Source organism: Phoxinus phoxinus (assembly GCF_949152265.1).
Source record: "Phoxinus phoxinus genome assembly, chromosome: 7".
Classification (NCBI taxonomy): domain Eukaryota; kingdom Metazoa; phylum Chordata; class Actinopteri; order Cypriniformes; family Leuciscidae; genus Phoxinus; species Phoxinus phoxinus.
The window spans coordinates 3523861-3539295 of record NC_136882.1 but is presented as its reverse complement, the minus strand read 5'-3'; the positions used below and the strand labels follow the sequence as shown (position 1 = coordinate 3539295).

At 49.0% G+C, this 15435-nt stretch overlaps 1 protein-coding gene across 1 annotated transcript in view; it reads left to right on the top strand.

Annotated features, from left to right (window-relative positions):
• Positions 1-15435, top strand: part of bpifcl (BPI fold containing family C, like) — a 210383-nt gene that overhangs the window by 119406 nt on the left and 75542 nt on the right. The window lies entirely within an intron of this gene.

Here is a 15435-nt window from a genome sequence, read left to right as displayed (position 1 = left end):
AGAAGGCTAAATTTAAATTAAACAAATTAGTTATCTTTTATACGTATTTAGAACTTTCTTTTTCTTCTGAGTTTACAAAACTGACATATTGTAAGTAATCTGAATTTTTTAATTGTTTCGAGTTTTATGAACTTGTTTCTTTAAATTTAGACAAACTTATATTTAACTGAAACTGGACTGGGATTTCTATTTCTCAGCATGCTTTGTAATTGCTTAAATTAAGTGTTATATAATGGTGTTTGTGCAAGATTAATGTTAAGTGGGAGATGTAGTAGTGTTTGATGATTTGCTATGCTAATTTAGAAGAGTTTCTGTTATCTCGTGTTTTTTAGGGGGTTTCCATCATGCTGACAAGTGGATCACAAGTTTGGTTTGAGAACAGATATATGTTATATGTTCTATATTGTCATACTCATTCAACAATTGTTATGCCATGCTAATGCTATCAAAGCATTGTGTTACCAATTAGCCACTTAGCATTTACTGAATTAGCTAGTTAAAGCAAGCCAAGTTTATACTACTAAAAATATTTAAGTTGACATTACATGATCATTTTAAGTTAAATGTATGAATTTGGTTTAGTCAAATATTTCAAGTTAAGAACAATTAAATTGCACAAGTACGAAATAAAATTCTGCCAGTTCTGCTAACTTAAATTTGTAATTTCTTAACTTAACAATTGTGATGTAACCGATTACCTCAAATATTTTAAGTTCCCTTTCAAGCTGCGTCGAGACGCTGTGGGAACGCCCCTGCGTGATTGCGTCATGAAGCACGTGTAAAATCAGTCCAATGGTGTGATGAGACATCATAGGCGGGTGACGTCACAGACCAGGCAACTATAAAGCATACCCAGAAACATACTCAGCTTCTGTGTCTTCAGCAAGCGCTGTCTGTGATACTGTTTCTGTCTATTTAGTGTATATATTTATATTATGGCGAACAAGCAGCAGTTTAAGCAGTGTGCTTTTCCCTGCCCTCGTTTCCTTAAAGGTGGGGATACACATGATCGTTGTGTTGATTGTTTGGAAATGGAGCACGCCCAGTCAGTTCTACCAGAAAGACTCGGGAGAATAAATACTGACAATTAACATTTATTAAGAGCTCAGCAAGCAATCAAGTTATTTGGCGTTGGCCCCGTCCGTAGCTTGCAATACTAGGGTTCAGACTCTGCATATCCTGCCTGAAGACGAAGGCAGGGGCGCAACCGACCCCCTGCGAAGTAAGGGAAGGGGCCATCTGGTGGTGGTGGGGTGGATGGAGGAGAGAGACATCTTGGTGTTATGTGGAGGATGGAGGGAAGGACCCGTCTTGGTGGTGTTGGGGGGGATTAAGGGAAGGTCCCATCTTGGAGGTGGTGGGAAGGTCCCATCTTGGAGGTGGTGGGGAGGGTGGAGGTGAATGGAGCGACAGCATCTGCGAACTCAGACGTGTGTAAGTACCGACCTTTTATACCACAAGTATTAGGATATGATTGGATAGATGAAAAGGTAATAAGTTGCGTAACAATTGAGTCTTCCCGGCAGAACTCACGCTAGAGCTTCATTTCTCGAGGGGGCTGACTGTGAGCATTGTGAGAAACTGTCCATGACGACGCTCCACTCCCTCCGACCATTCTTTGATGAGGACGGTTTGGCTCATGTATCTCAGGAAGAAGCATCCGCTACGGTTTCTTCTCCTCTAGGTGAGGCACCAGTGCTACACTTATCTAGTTCTGAGGATCTGGATGTTGTAAGCATTAATGCAGGGGATATTGAGGATTCGCCACCTCATACCCCTGCTTATGAGGAGCTTATGGAGGTTGTGACTCGTGCTGTGCTGTAAATTAAATATCGATGGGCCAGCCGAAAAACAGGAAGTACATAAGAAAAGCCTGCTGGATGAACGTTTCTTACCATCCAGATCACAGCCTCCTCATCGTGGACTGCCGTTTTTCCCCGATCTCCATACTGAGGTGTCGAAATTGTGGAAGACGAAGATTGTTGTCATCAGCGTAGCAATGGAAGGAGATTCCATGCTGGCTGATGATGCGGCCAAGGGGGAGCATGTAAAGGATGAAGAGAGTTGGACTGAGTACCGACCCTTGAGGAACACCACATGTGACAGCATGTCACTCGCCCTCTGGCCTCTTCAGCGATTCGGTCAATACGGTTGTCGAGAGGTTTCAGGAGGCAGCATTTCAAAAATGTCTTGCTCGCTGATCTATGGTCCCACAGAGTGCAACAAAAGAAGCACTTAGGCTCCTCCACAATCAGGGGGGTCTGGGTGGCGATCGCAGTCGAAACCTTCGAAAGATAGACAAGATCTGAGGACTGTCATCATCTCGGAGAAGGCTTAGACTAAGAAGAAGTCCTGACGCTGAGGCCATCAGACTTCTGAGGGCAGTGCCCTCCAGGCAGAAAAAGATTCCACCTCATTACATGCACAGTGCCCGTTTCTCTTTGGCGCCCTCTAGGGATGTAGTGCTGCCAGTTCAGTTGTTCCCTGCTGGTTCGCCGCTTCAGGGCACTGAGGTGTCTGCTTTCCCCAACGATCCTCAGAGGAGGGTCATAGAACAGTCAGTTTGGTTGTTCCCTGCCGTTTCGCCATTTCAGGGCTTCGAGGTGGCTGTTTGACCAATACCAGAGGCCAGTCTCGAGAGGCTGGTACCCTTAGCATATTTTCTGGCAGCGTGGAAAATACTGCCAAATATATCTCATTGGGAGATCCGCACAGATTTCTAGGGGTGCTCCCTACGGTGGTGGACCCCGAGCAGGCTCTGGTTATGAAGCAAGTAGCACAGAATCTTATGTGAAAGGAAGCTATAGAAAGGGTTCCTCCTCCCAGCAGGGAGTCAGGATTTTACAGCCGTTACTTCATTGTTCCAAAGAAGGATGGAGGGCTGCATCCTATTCTAGACCTGTGTCAACTAAACCACAGGGTTCAAAAACTCAAGTTCAAAATGCTACCTTACACTCAAACAGATTGTGTCACAGATTCAGTCCGAGGACTGGTTTGTCACAATAGATTTCCATTAGAGATCCATCCTCATCACAGGAAGTACCTTAGGTTTGCTTTCCGGGGCGAAGCCTACCAATATCAGGTTCTTCACTTCGGCCTAGGTTTATCACCCTGCACATTCACTGAATGTGTGGATGCAGCTCTGGCTCCACTGAGACTCCAGGGCATTCGCATGTTGAATAATATTGATGAATGGTTGATTTTAGCTCAATCTAAGCAGATGGCTGTTCGGCATCGAGATGTCGTTCTGTCTCACATGAGAAAGTAGGGGCTGAGGCTCAACACCAAATAGAGTGTGCTTCTTCCAGCTCAGAGAACCACTTTTCTTGGCGAGATTTGGGATTCAACGACGATGCAGGCACACCTTTCCCTTCCTTGTATTCTCTCAGCCGTAAATGGGGTAAAACTAGGCCAGTCACTCACTGTGAAACTGTTGGATCTATGGAATGGAGACACCCCCAGGCGGTGAAGCTCCTATGGAAGACATTCGGTCAAGCACAAGTAGACCTCTTTGCATCTTCAGAGACAACTCACTGTCCTATATGGTTCTCCCTCATGCATCCAGCTCCCCTGGGGTTTAGGTGTGGCCCAGGCTACACCTGTACGCTTTTCCTCCGATACCTCTGCTCCTGGGAGTTCTGGAGAGGGTTCGCCGGTACGGGGCCAGTCTACTATTAGTAGCCCTGTACTGGCCGGCCCGAGTTAGGTTCTCAGGCCTGGTGTCCCTTCTAGACGGCTCTCCGATGGAGATTCCGATCAGGAGGGACCTGTTGTCCCAAGCAGGGGCACGATTTAGCACCCTCGCCCGGAGTTGTGGAAACTGTGGGCTTGGCCTCTGAGGGGGCCCAGCTCATAGAATCTGGTCTCTAGACTGAGTTCATGGAGAACATACTCCAGTCCAGAGCTCCCTCCACGAGAAGACTGTTTGCACTGAAGTGGAGACTATTCTCTTCTTGGTGTAGAGAATGTCAATTGGATCCGGTCAACTGCCCTGTTTGTTCAGTACTTGATTATTTGCAAGAAAGTTTCTCTGCTGGATTATCTCCTTCCACCTTAAAGGAGTATGTGGCGGCTATATATGCTTACCACCCTCCTTTGGGTAGTGCATCATTAGGGAGAGATCCTCTCATTTCTGGTTTTCTTCATGGGCTTCACTGCACACTAGAGCACCGGCTTGGGATTTGGCCAGGCTTTGGTGTCAGGTATGTCGAGATAGATAGGACCCAAAGGCGTGGAGCAGATTCAGTATGTCTTTTAATTGAAGCAAGATAGACCCAATGGACAGACAGAAAACAAGTCTCTTCTTAATATAAAGTCCAACAGAAAGCGAGAGACAATAACAGCAGGTCTCTTCTCGATTAACAAACAGAAAACAGCGCTGGTCTGCAAGGTCTGGTCAGGTTGGTGAACGAGTTAGGTTCTCAGGCCTGGTGTCCCTTCTAGGGATGCTGCATCCCAATAAACTGAAATGTAATGTAACGGGCACTGTGCATGTAATGAGGTGGAATCCCTTCTAGGGATGCAGCATCCCAATAAACTGGGATGCTGGCGACACCAAGAACCCAAAGCAACTCTCCTCAGCAGGAATAAACTGGTTGAGCACAAAGAGAAACACAGTAACAGGAGGCAGCTCGACTCGACAGGACGGGACAGGACAGTGGTCAGGAGCTCTGTAGACTGAGATGGCAATCAGTAACATACGTGACAATCAGTAATAATTCGACAGAGGAGAAGAGAAAGAGGGGAGTAGAAATAGAAAGACTAATGATAGAAGATGGGAAACAGGTGAGGAAAGAGGGGAGAGGAAGATGAGGTGACGAGATACAGCTGGAGAGAATGAGCGCGTGTAGTAATGGCTGTGAGCGTAAACAGGTGTGGGCGGGAGTGTGTGTGTGTGTACGAGGGATAGGGAAACACAGAAGGAGGGACAAAGAGAGAGAGAGCCAGGATCATGACATTTGGTTTCAAAAAAGTTCCTTACATTAAAAACTTTATTTCTCCTTGCTATTTCTTCTATCAAGAGAATTGGAGACTTACAAGCCTTGTTGGTTGCTCCTTCATGCCTAAAATTTGCACCTGTTATGGTGAAAGCCTTCCCTCACTAAAGGCCGGGTTATGTCCCTAAGGTCCCAACTAATGTTGCGGGTCTTATTATGCTGCAGGCCTTCTGTACCCCTCCTTTCTTATCATTAGATCAGGAAAAACTTAATCTGCTATGCCCTTGTAGCCGATGGTAGTAATCACGTGTTTTATTTGACCTATAAAGGCAACTTTAGGTCTCTTAGAAATGTGCGTCTCATAGTCACGGGTGACGTCATCTATTTGCGGCGTGGCGCGGGAGTGTTTGTCTGGTAAGGTGCTGCAGTCGCGGCTGTACTTATGAATGCTTGTATTGAACGGGATTTTTATCTACTCATTTGGCTCATTTCTCTCTAGTGTGGACTGAGGAATCCTGTGGTACATTGTTGCAACGCGTGTTGTATTGGATTGTTCTAACGTCCTGGAGTTTAAATCCCCTGTGTACCGCAAGCAGTTCAAACTGGTAGGTTGTTTTAATTAATTATTGTTTGTTGGATTGATCATTCTAAATCTCTTGTCCTTATATGTTCAGTTGAAGGACATAGAGAGAGAGATGTTGCAGTGGGTTTCTCGTCGGGGCTTTGGCGGCTGTATTCTCCTATGCGGACGTTTATATTGCTGATTCTCGTTCATCATTGGGCTGCAGACGGTCTCGTTATGCGGCGCTGCGCTGGCCAGACTGCCAAATTGGATGTGTAGTATCCGTGGACTGTATCAGTGTGTTCATTTCGACGCCGGACACTTTGGACATCAGCTGAATGGTAGCCTGGCGTGCTAGCACTGTGGTCTACTCTTTCTCCGAGGCCTCGAATGGTCTGACCATCCAACCGCTACTGTCGTGATCTGGGGTTTTTTTTTGTGTGTGTCTTAACGTTTTATAAATTGAATTGGTTTATTTGCTTATTTTGTGTTTTCTTCCTTTGCTTGTGAACCAGTTGCTTTAAAATTCTAATTTTCTTTTGTTTTAGATCAGTTTCTGTGAATTGATCATTATTATTAGTTCTTGTTAACCATGTTTCTGTGAATCTGTTGTTATTTACAATCCTAATTTTTCCTTTGATCAGTTTTGGGAATCCGTATTTTCTTTTTGCTAGTCAAGGTTTTTGTGAGCTTGTTTACGATTGTATGTTATACATATTTTGTTTTCAATTTATTGAGTACCAATTTATAACTGTGTGTATACGGTTGTATGTTTAAATTGTAGTTCTGCTTCCTCTCCAGAAGTTGGGGTGACCAGGATTCGTGTGCGTGGACGAGACCTTGGCCGTTTCTCAATATGCGTTCTTGTCTGTACTTGTGTTCTTGTGGACTTGTGAAACGTCATCAGTCGCTGCCCAAGTACTGTCCCAATTCAAAAGTTCACATCTAGCCAAGTCCAGTTCAAATCCCCGGATGTGTTCTTGATCCGCCCCTTTTACCGAGGATGCATGTAGAGGTGACTCGTGCAGACTTGAGACTGACAGGTATCCCAGAATGCATCTCGTCCCACCAGCAAGCGTCAATGGCAGAGGAGAAAACCCGCGTAATATCAAAATACTACTGTTATCGTGTCACGAAATGTAATTCTAAGAGTGTTTCAGTCGAGAATGTAGTTGTTTAAAGCTCAAATCTGTGGTTTATTTATAAAGATAGCGCCTATTTGAAATATGCATCTGACGTTTTCGGAGTTGTGAGATCCAGGCAATCACCGGGCGCTCAGCGCTCAATAACCCCGACTGGAACAACTTTTCCTCGGCTAGTGCTTCTGATGTTTGCCGCTGGCTCTGGTGTCTCTAGTCTAGTGGTTAAACATTAGATATTATTTGTCTTGTGTATATTTAACGGGCGATCTTTGGTCTCATTAATCTATAATTTGTTCCATGGCAAATCGTTTTGGCTGAGGGCAAAGTGAAGTTTCATAATTGTATATATTTAGGCTATTTAACTTGAGCTATTTTAGGCTATTTTAAGCTGACTTATGTTTGACTGAATTGTTTGCTTTATTTATTTTTATTTACTTATACTTTTATACTGGATATCAGATCATTAAAACTGACATTTAACAAAAAGAGTCAGGGTTGTGTAATTTTATTTTAGGCTGACAGTTATATATTTTAAAATATATATAATATTTTTTATATTTATTTTATTATACATTCTCTTCACTGTACATGTATAATAAAATAAAATGACACAACCCCGTCTCTGTTTGTTAAATGTCAGTTTTAATGTTCAATAATGTTTCATATTTTTAAAATGAAAACAAAAAGAAGCAGGTTGCGTTTTATATTTCGTGTTGTTAAATATATGCAGTGAAGATAATCAATGTACACGTTGCCTGAACCACATTTGTGTGGCCATTTAATGTTTAAGATTTTTTTTAAATGAAAAGAGGCAGAGTGTTGTTTTATAACATATTTCGTCTTTGTTACCTAAAATATACATAAAGAGATAACCGGAGTAGCCAGAGCGTGCTGAGTGACGCGATCAAGAACGCCGCTGTCCCATTTGCAGAATAACCGGACTTGCGTCCTCTCGTCCTCGGGAGTTCGTTCTCCTAAGTCGAACTTGGCAAGTCTGAACTACCAAGGACGCAAGTCCGAAGTTTGCGTACTTGGTATTGAGAAACGGCCCTTCTCTGCTTGGTGGTGGTCTCTTCTGTGTGCAGTGTTCCACATTTGGGGTTGAAGTGTGAGTGCACGTGTGTTTGCTGTGTTTTTTTAGAAAATAGGCGAGCAGTCCCCAGCCCTAGAGTGGAGGCAGAATTGTGTGTATTCCCTTTTTATGCTCAGATATTTATACATGTTGTTTCATTATTTCCAATAAAACTGCTTTTCTGTATTTCACCTATGTTTCGAGTCCTGACTCAACCCGTAATCCTGTGTGCTTTAGTGATTATTATAAAAGGCGATTTCCCCTGTAAATTTGCCTCCAGGGTGGTGTAGTCGGGTATCTTAGAGGTGTAGATTTTGGGTCTGCCCTCTGGATGTGGGTTGCCAATATAGGCAATTCTCTTCCTGGTGTAAGCTTAATTCTTCTTGTCCAACCATCATGTCGCCACACCCTGTTAGATGCTTATGTCCACAGAGCTGTCCTGTGGCCAGGGCTGGACTGGTAATCTGGCATACCGGGCAAATGCCCGGTGGGCCGACGTGCTTTTTGGGCCGATACATCTCATACTTTTTTTTTTTTTACGGCCCATAAAACTCGTACATTGGCGGCCCATTTGTTTTGTTTTGTTTTGTTTAATAGACGGCGCTGGGTTATTGCCAGTGTAATGCATTGGTCATAAAAAGTAAGCGTTCGTTTTTTTTCCACTGATATACCGGCCCATGAAACGTTTAGATCAGTGGCCCATTGGTTGTTTTCTTGTTTCCGATTTTTTTGTCCCAGTCCAGCCCTGCCTGTGGCGAAAGTCAGATCAACTCTTTCTCTGTTTCGGGTCACCTAGAAAAGTGTACACTGCATCTAAGCAGAGAATGAGCAAGTGGGTGGTTGAGGTTATCACACTTGCTTATGAAGCGGCTGGTCAGCCTGCACATATGGCTGTCCGGACCCATTCTACCAGGAGTATGGCTGCTTCAAAAGTTTTATTGTCGGGTGTCTCCCTTCATGACATTTGTGATGCGGCAGGCTGCCTTAAAAAACCTAAATCTGAACCATGGCTCAACGTGGATATTCGTCGACTAAGAGAAGTTAGCAGAAAGGCTGAGCGAAAATGGAAAAAGGACAAGCTACATATTGCACTTCAGCTGTTTAAAGCCAGTTTGTCAACTTACCAGAATGCTCTAAAGTCGGCTAAAGCCACATACTTCTCTGACATGATTATGGCAAACCACTCTAGACCAAAGGTTTTATTCTCTGTTATAAACTCTGTTTTAAATCCTCCGGTAAATACAATGTTTATTATATAAACATATAATAAATAAATATAATGAAATTATCCTTCTGCCCTTTCATCATTACTAAGTTGTCTAGATGAAGTTAAATTTTGGCTGGACCAATTTTTTTTATTTCTAAATGAAAACAAGACCGCGATCATCGTTTTTGGGTCCACTGTTAATCCTCAGGCTGCCACCTTCGACCTAGGCAGCATTCGCTGTGGTTGGGCCTCGGCTGTGGAACAATTTGCCCCTAGAAGTTAGGATAGCCCCTTCCGTGATCTCTTTTAAGTCACTTTTAAAAACACACTTGTTTTCCTCGGCCTATAATTTAGGTTGGTTAGTTTTACTATTTCTCCATTGAGTCTGATGCTGTTTTTCCTTTTTATCTAAGTCTGATACTGCCATTTCTTGTTTTATTATTGATGAGTCTGATACTGTTTTGCCATTTCTGTTTTCTTATTTTTTATTTTAAGTCCGAAAATGTTTTTGTGACTCCTGTTTGAGGCCGCTCTTAGCTTTGCTGCATTTATCTGTGTTGTGCTGTTATGCATGGTATTACTGTGCTATATAAATAACTGATGAACTTGAACTTGAACAGAAGCTTCAATGTGCTGTATTGGTTTGTCTGGCTTGCTTAGTTGGCAATGCTGCATATTTAGGAATATTGTTGATTTGACTGCAATGACACTATTGGATCAGAAGTAAGCTTGAACTGATCTGAACTGAATGATGACCAATGTTTTCTCCAGAGCTGTTTTATAGATGAATTGAACTGTTTTATCACTGTAAAGCTGCATTGAAACAATCTGTATTGTATAAGATAATAACTCGTGGCCTCAAGATAGTTATATATATTTTATTTTTTGACAAAGTGGGACTAGGGGGGCTCCGTATTAAAGGGATACTTCAGCCTAATTGTTTTACTTTTTTTGTAAACCTGTATAAACTTCAAATAAATATAGTAATTAGAAAAAATGCTTTGGGGCACCATTGTCTTCTATAGTAGGACAAAATAATATGGTTCCCTTTCGTAGTCACTTCGAGTTACGTCGAAATGACGACGAATGGGGTTCGCTTAGAAGCCTATCCTCTTCGAATATTAATAAAACGAGCCAATGGCAAGCAAATGCCATGGGTCTGCTGAATTTGCATAGCGTAACTCCGCCCCACAGTGTGGGTATATAAGGAAGTGAGCCGGCAACATGCAGATATGTTTTCGCTTTCGGAGCCAAGTTTATCCTTCACTCCACAAGCCATCCTGAGTATCATCTCTATTCCTCTTCGAGACGAGCTTCCCTCCAGGTGTTGGTGTGACAGCGAGTTCCAGCGAGTGCACATTCCCTGCGATCTGAGCAGTGATCTGCCAGTGTGTGTGTGTTCTCTCCCTGGTCGCTTCAGCATCTGCGGGGATTTCTCCTTCTCTCTAAAAGAGCAAAGCGCGTGGCACGTCTTTTTAAAGATGCATCGCCCGTGCCCTTCTGGTTGTGGTCACTGGCTGTCTGATTTAGATGGGCACAATCGCTGTTTTGCGTGTTTGGGCTTAGAGCACGCCAAAGCAGCGCTTGTGGATGACTCATGTTTTCATTGCGGAAACATGACCATCGCGACACTACGGTCGAGACTCAGTGATCTCGAAAGAGTGAGAGTCCCCTCATCCACACCCCGATCTACCCCCTCTAGTAATAGAGCTGGTACTTCGGCTGGTGGCCAGGGTGACCTGAGGGTGACGGTGTGGCAACAACAACCGACGATTCGTCCTCGGGCCACATCCCCCTCTCAAGTGCCGCAACCCGCGAGCCGACCAGATGATGCGCTCGATCAGTCCCGGCCAACGGTCGGCGGCGGACCGAGTGCGCCGTCTGGCGCTCCTAATGACGATGCTATGTCGATCACAGCATCACAAGGTGGGCAGGAGTCCTCGGGAGATGAGGGGTCGGCTGTGCTGCCGCCTCCGGGCGCGTCAGCATTGCCCGATCCTGATCCCGAGCTGACGGCCATGCTTTCCCGGGCAGCCGCGAGCATCGGGTTAGAGTGCAATCCGCCACCCTGCCCCGAGCGCTCGCGTCTGGACGATTGGTTTTTGGGCGCGGCCGCCGATTCACGTCGGCGTCCAACCCCAATGCCTTTCTTCCCGGATGTGCATGAGGAGGTCTCGAGGTCCTGGAAGACACCCTTGTCTTCCCGTGATCGCTCGGCGACCTCCTCCGCCTTTCCTCCTCTCGATCAGGCGGCTGTTTACGGGTACACTGGGGTGCCTATGGTTGAACGCTCTGTTGCGATGCAACTGTGTCCACAGAGTGCTTCTTCCCGTGGTGATCCTAAGCACCCCTCCAAGGCCTGTAGGTTTTCGTCGACCCTGGTGGCGAAGACCTATAGAGCTGCGGGGCAGGCAGCCGCCTCATTGCATGCCATGGCCACTCTGCAGGTCTACCAGGCCCAGATGCTCAGGGACATGCACGAGGGGAGGACTGACCCAGGGCTCTTCAATGAGCTGCGTGCCGCCACTGACCTCGCTCTCCGGGCGACGAAAGTGACCGCACGCTCCCTGGGCCAGGTGATGTCCACTAGTGTGGTCCAGGAGAGACACCTCTGGCTCAACCTGGCCGATATGAGGGACGCTGAGCGGACTCGTCTGCTTGACGCCCCCATATCCCAGGCTGGCCTCTTCGGCGGAGCGGTTGAAGATTTTGCCCAACAGTTTTCAACCGCCCAGAAGCAGACTGAGGCTATTCGTCATATTCTGCCCCGACGGCCCGCTGCTGCCTCCACCCAGCCGTCGGTTCAGACGCCTCAGCCTGCTCGCCGCCGAGGGCGCCCTCCCGCGGCTCCCGCCCCTCCCGCACGGCCCCAGCAGCAGCCTTCACCCGGGCCGCGTCGTGGAGGACGCCGCAGGCAGGCGCCCCAGCCCTCTCCAGCCCCGCGCCCCGCTAAACGCCAGGCCAAGCGGCGCTCCTGAGACGGGCTGCTCAGAGATGGCCATCAGTTCTTCTCAGGAGATGGTAGCAGGACCACTCCTTCCCCCGGTGGAGGGCCGGGGGAGAATCCTTTGTTCTCCACTCCCCGCTGCTCACCCATGGGTGGGCAGCACCCTAATGTGGTTAAAGAAAGAACTGATATCCCCATCTCTGAGCCCCCAGAAGGGAATGACAGTGCGCGCCGCCCACGGGCCCCGCCGCTCTCATCCCCTTCTGTCGCCAGACCCCTGCCAGAGCACGCCCCCGTGGAACGCTGGTCCTTCCCTGGCTCCCTCTGGCAGGACGCGGCTAATGACCGTGCCCCCACACCGGGCCGCTATGCCACCCACGTCCGGGCCGGTCATTCCGCTTCGCTGCACCCCCGCGGGGACGTCTGTCGTCCGCATGACCCCGCTGGCACAGTCCTTGGGAGCCTGGTTAGAGCTTCCCAACCTGTCCCGCTGGCTCGCGCGGACCATCAGGCTCGGCTATGCGATTCAGTTCGCGCGGTCTCCTCCCCGCTTCAGGGGAGTCCGCTTCACTATGGTCGGTGGCAATGCCCCTGTCATGAGAGCGGAGGTCGCCACCCTGCTGGCGAAGGGTGCGATCGAGACTGTCCCTCCAGCCGCAATGAGGTCCGGCTTCTACAGCCCCTACTTCATTGTCCCCAAGAAAACCGGTGGGTTACGACCAATCCTGGATCTGCGCGTCTTGAACCGTTCCCTTCACAGGCTTCCGTTCAAGATGCTCACGGCCAAGCGCATTTTCGAATGTGTGCAGCCACAGGATTGGTTTGCAGCGATCGACCTGAAGGACGCCTACTTTCATGTCTCCATTCTTCCTCGACACAGGCCGTTTCTACGGTTTGCTTTCGAGGGGCAGGCATACCAGTACGCGGTCCTCCCATTCGGGCTGGCCCTGTCTCCTCGCGTCTTCACGAAGGTCGTCGAGGCAGCCCTTGTGCCGCTACGGCAACACGGGGTTCGCATCCTGAATTATCTCGACGACTGGCTAATCCTAGCTCACTCTCGGGACCAGGTTTGCGAACACAGGGACCTAGTGCTCCGGCACCTAGTCCGTCTGGGCCTTCGGGTCAACTGGGAGAAGAGCAAACTTTGCCCCGTGCAGAGGATCTCTTTTCTCGGTATGGAAATCGACTCGGTCGCCATGTGCGCGCAGCTTACGAGCGAGCGCGCGCAGTCACTGCTGACTTGCCTGAGACAAATCCAGAGCAAGAGTGCGGTTCCACTGAAACTTTTTCAGAGGCTCCTGGGGCATATGGCATCTGCAGCCGCGGTAACGCCGCTCGGATTGCTTCATATGAGACCGCTTCAGCACTGGCTTCACGATCGAGTCCCGAGGTGGGCATGGCACCAGGGCAAGCTCCGAGTACCAGTTACTCCGACCTGCCGTCAGACCTTCTCCCCGTGGACGAACCTCAGCTTTCTACGGGCCGGAGTGCCCTTAGAACAAGTTTCCAGGCATGTTGTTGTGTCAACGGATGCCTCCTCCACGGGCTGGGGTGCCATGTGCAATGGACATGCTGCCGCGGGCTCCTGGACAGGACCCCACCGCCTATGGCATGTCAATTGCCTCGAGTTGCTGGCAGTACGTCTCGCTCTGCACCGCTTCCGGGCGCTGCTCAAGAACCAGCACGTACTAGTCCGATCAGACAATACCGCGACAGTAGCGTACATCAACCGACAAGGTGGTCTACGCTCCCGCCGTATGTCGCAACTCGCCCGCCACCTCCTCTTATGGAGTCAGAAGCATCTGAGGTCGCTTCGAGCCATTTATATTCCGGGAGACCTGAACTGTGCAGCCGACGAGCTCTCACGGCTTCAGCCTCTTCCTGGAGAATGGAGACTCCATCCCCAGGCGGTCCAGCTGATTTGGGATCAGTTCGGGGACGCACAGGTAGACCTGTTTGCCTCCCACGACTCGTCCCACTGCGCCCAGTTTTACTCCCTGACCGAGGGCACGCTCGGCACGGACGCTCTGGCGCACAGCTGGCCCCGGGGCCTCCGCAAATATGCGTTTCCCCCAGTGAGCCTTCTTGCACAGACCCTGTGCAAGATCAGGGAGGACGAGGAGCAGGTCATATTGGTTGCGCCGCACTGGCCCACCCGAACCTGGTTCTCCGAACTTGTACTCCTCGCGACAGCACCTCCCTGGCCAATTCCTCTGAGGAAGGACCTCCTTTCTCAGGGACGGGGCACCCTTTGGCACCCTCGTCCCGATCTCTGGAACCTCCACGTGTGGCTCCTGGACGGGACGAGGCAGGTTTGAGTACCCTACCACCAGCGGTGGTGGCTACCATCACTTCCGCTAGAGCGTCGTCCACTAGACATGCCTACGCGTTGAAGTGGAACCTCTTCGTCTCTTGGTGCTCTTCTCACTCAGAAGACCCCAGATCATGCCCGATCAGTGTCGTGCTTTCCTTCCTGCAGGATGGGTTGGAGCGAAGGCTGTCTCCCTCCACCCTGAAAGTATATGTTGCCGCTATCGCCGCACATCACGACGCAGTTGATGGTAAGTCCGTGGGAAAGCACGACCTGGTCATCAGGTTCCTGAGAGGAGCGAGGAGACTACAGCCTCCTCGCCCTCCTCTCGTTCCCTCTTGGGACCTCTCAGTGGTACTAACTGCCCTGCAGAGTGCTCCCTTTGAGCCTCTGCAATCAGTGGAGCTTAAGTTCCTGTCAATTAAGACAGCGCTCCTGGTTGCTCTGGCCTCCATCAAGAGGGTAGGGGACCTGCACGCATTTTCTGTAGACGAAGCGTGCCTGGAATTCGGGCCGGCCTTTTCTCACGTGATCCTGAGACCCCGGCCTGGATATGTGCCCAAGGTTCCCACCACTCCCTTCCGGGACCAGGTGGTGAACCTGCAAGCGCTGCCCCTGGAGGAGGCAGACCCAGCCTTGGCATTGCTCTGTCCAGTACGCGCCCTCCGTGCTTACGTAGACAGAACGCAATGTTTCAGGACCTCAGACCAGCTCTTTGTCTGTTATGGTGGGAAGCTGAAGGGAAGGGCTCTCTCCAAGCAAAGGTTGTCTCACTGGATAGTGGACGCCATTGCTTTGGCTTACCAGCAGCAAGGTCGACCGTGCCCCCTTGGTGTGACGGCCCACTCCACCCGGAGTGTGGCCTCCTCTTGGGCTCTAGCGCATGGCGCCTCGCTAACAGACATCTGCAGAGCTGCAGGCTGGGCGACACCCAACACATTCGCCAGATTCTACAATCTCCGAGTGGAGCCAGTGTCCTCCCGAGTACTCGCTTCAACCAGCCGGTGCTAGGACCCGCTCAGGTGTCTTCGCTTGCTCGCCATTCCACTCCACGGACTGGATACGTGCGATATTCTCCTCAGGTGAGCCTGATAAGCCCTGAGTTCCTCCAGCGCTGTTGACGTCAACGCCAGAGTTATGCCTCCGGCAGCTTTCGCGTTGGCTAGGTGCCACCATGTGCATGGTTCCCCCGCTGGGCGACCCCCACGTGTGTATTTCCACTGTAAGCCTCCTTCGAGCATGTGTCTTTCCCTTGGC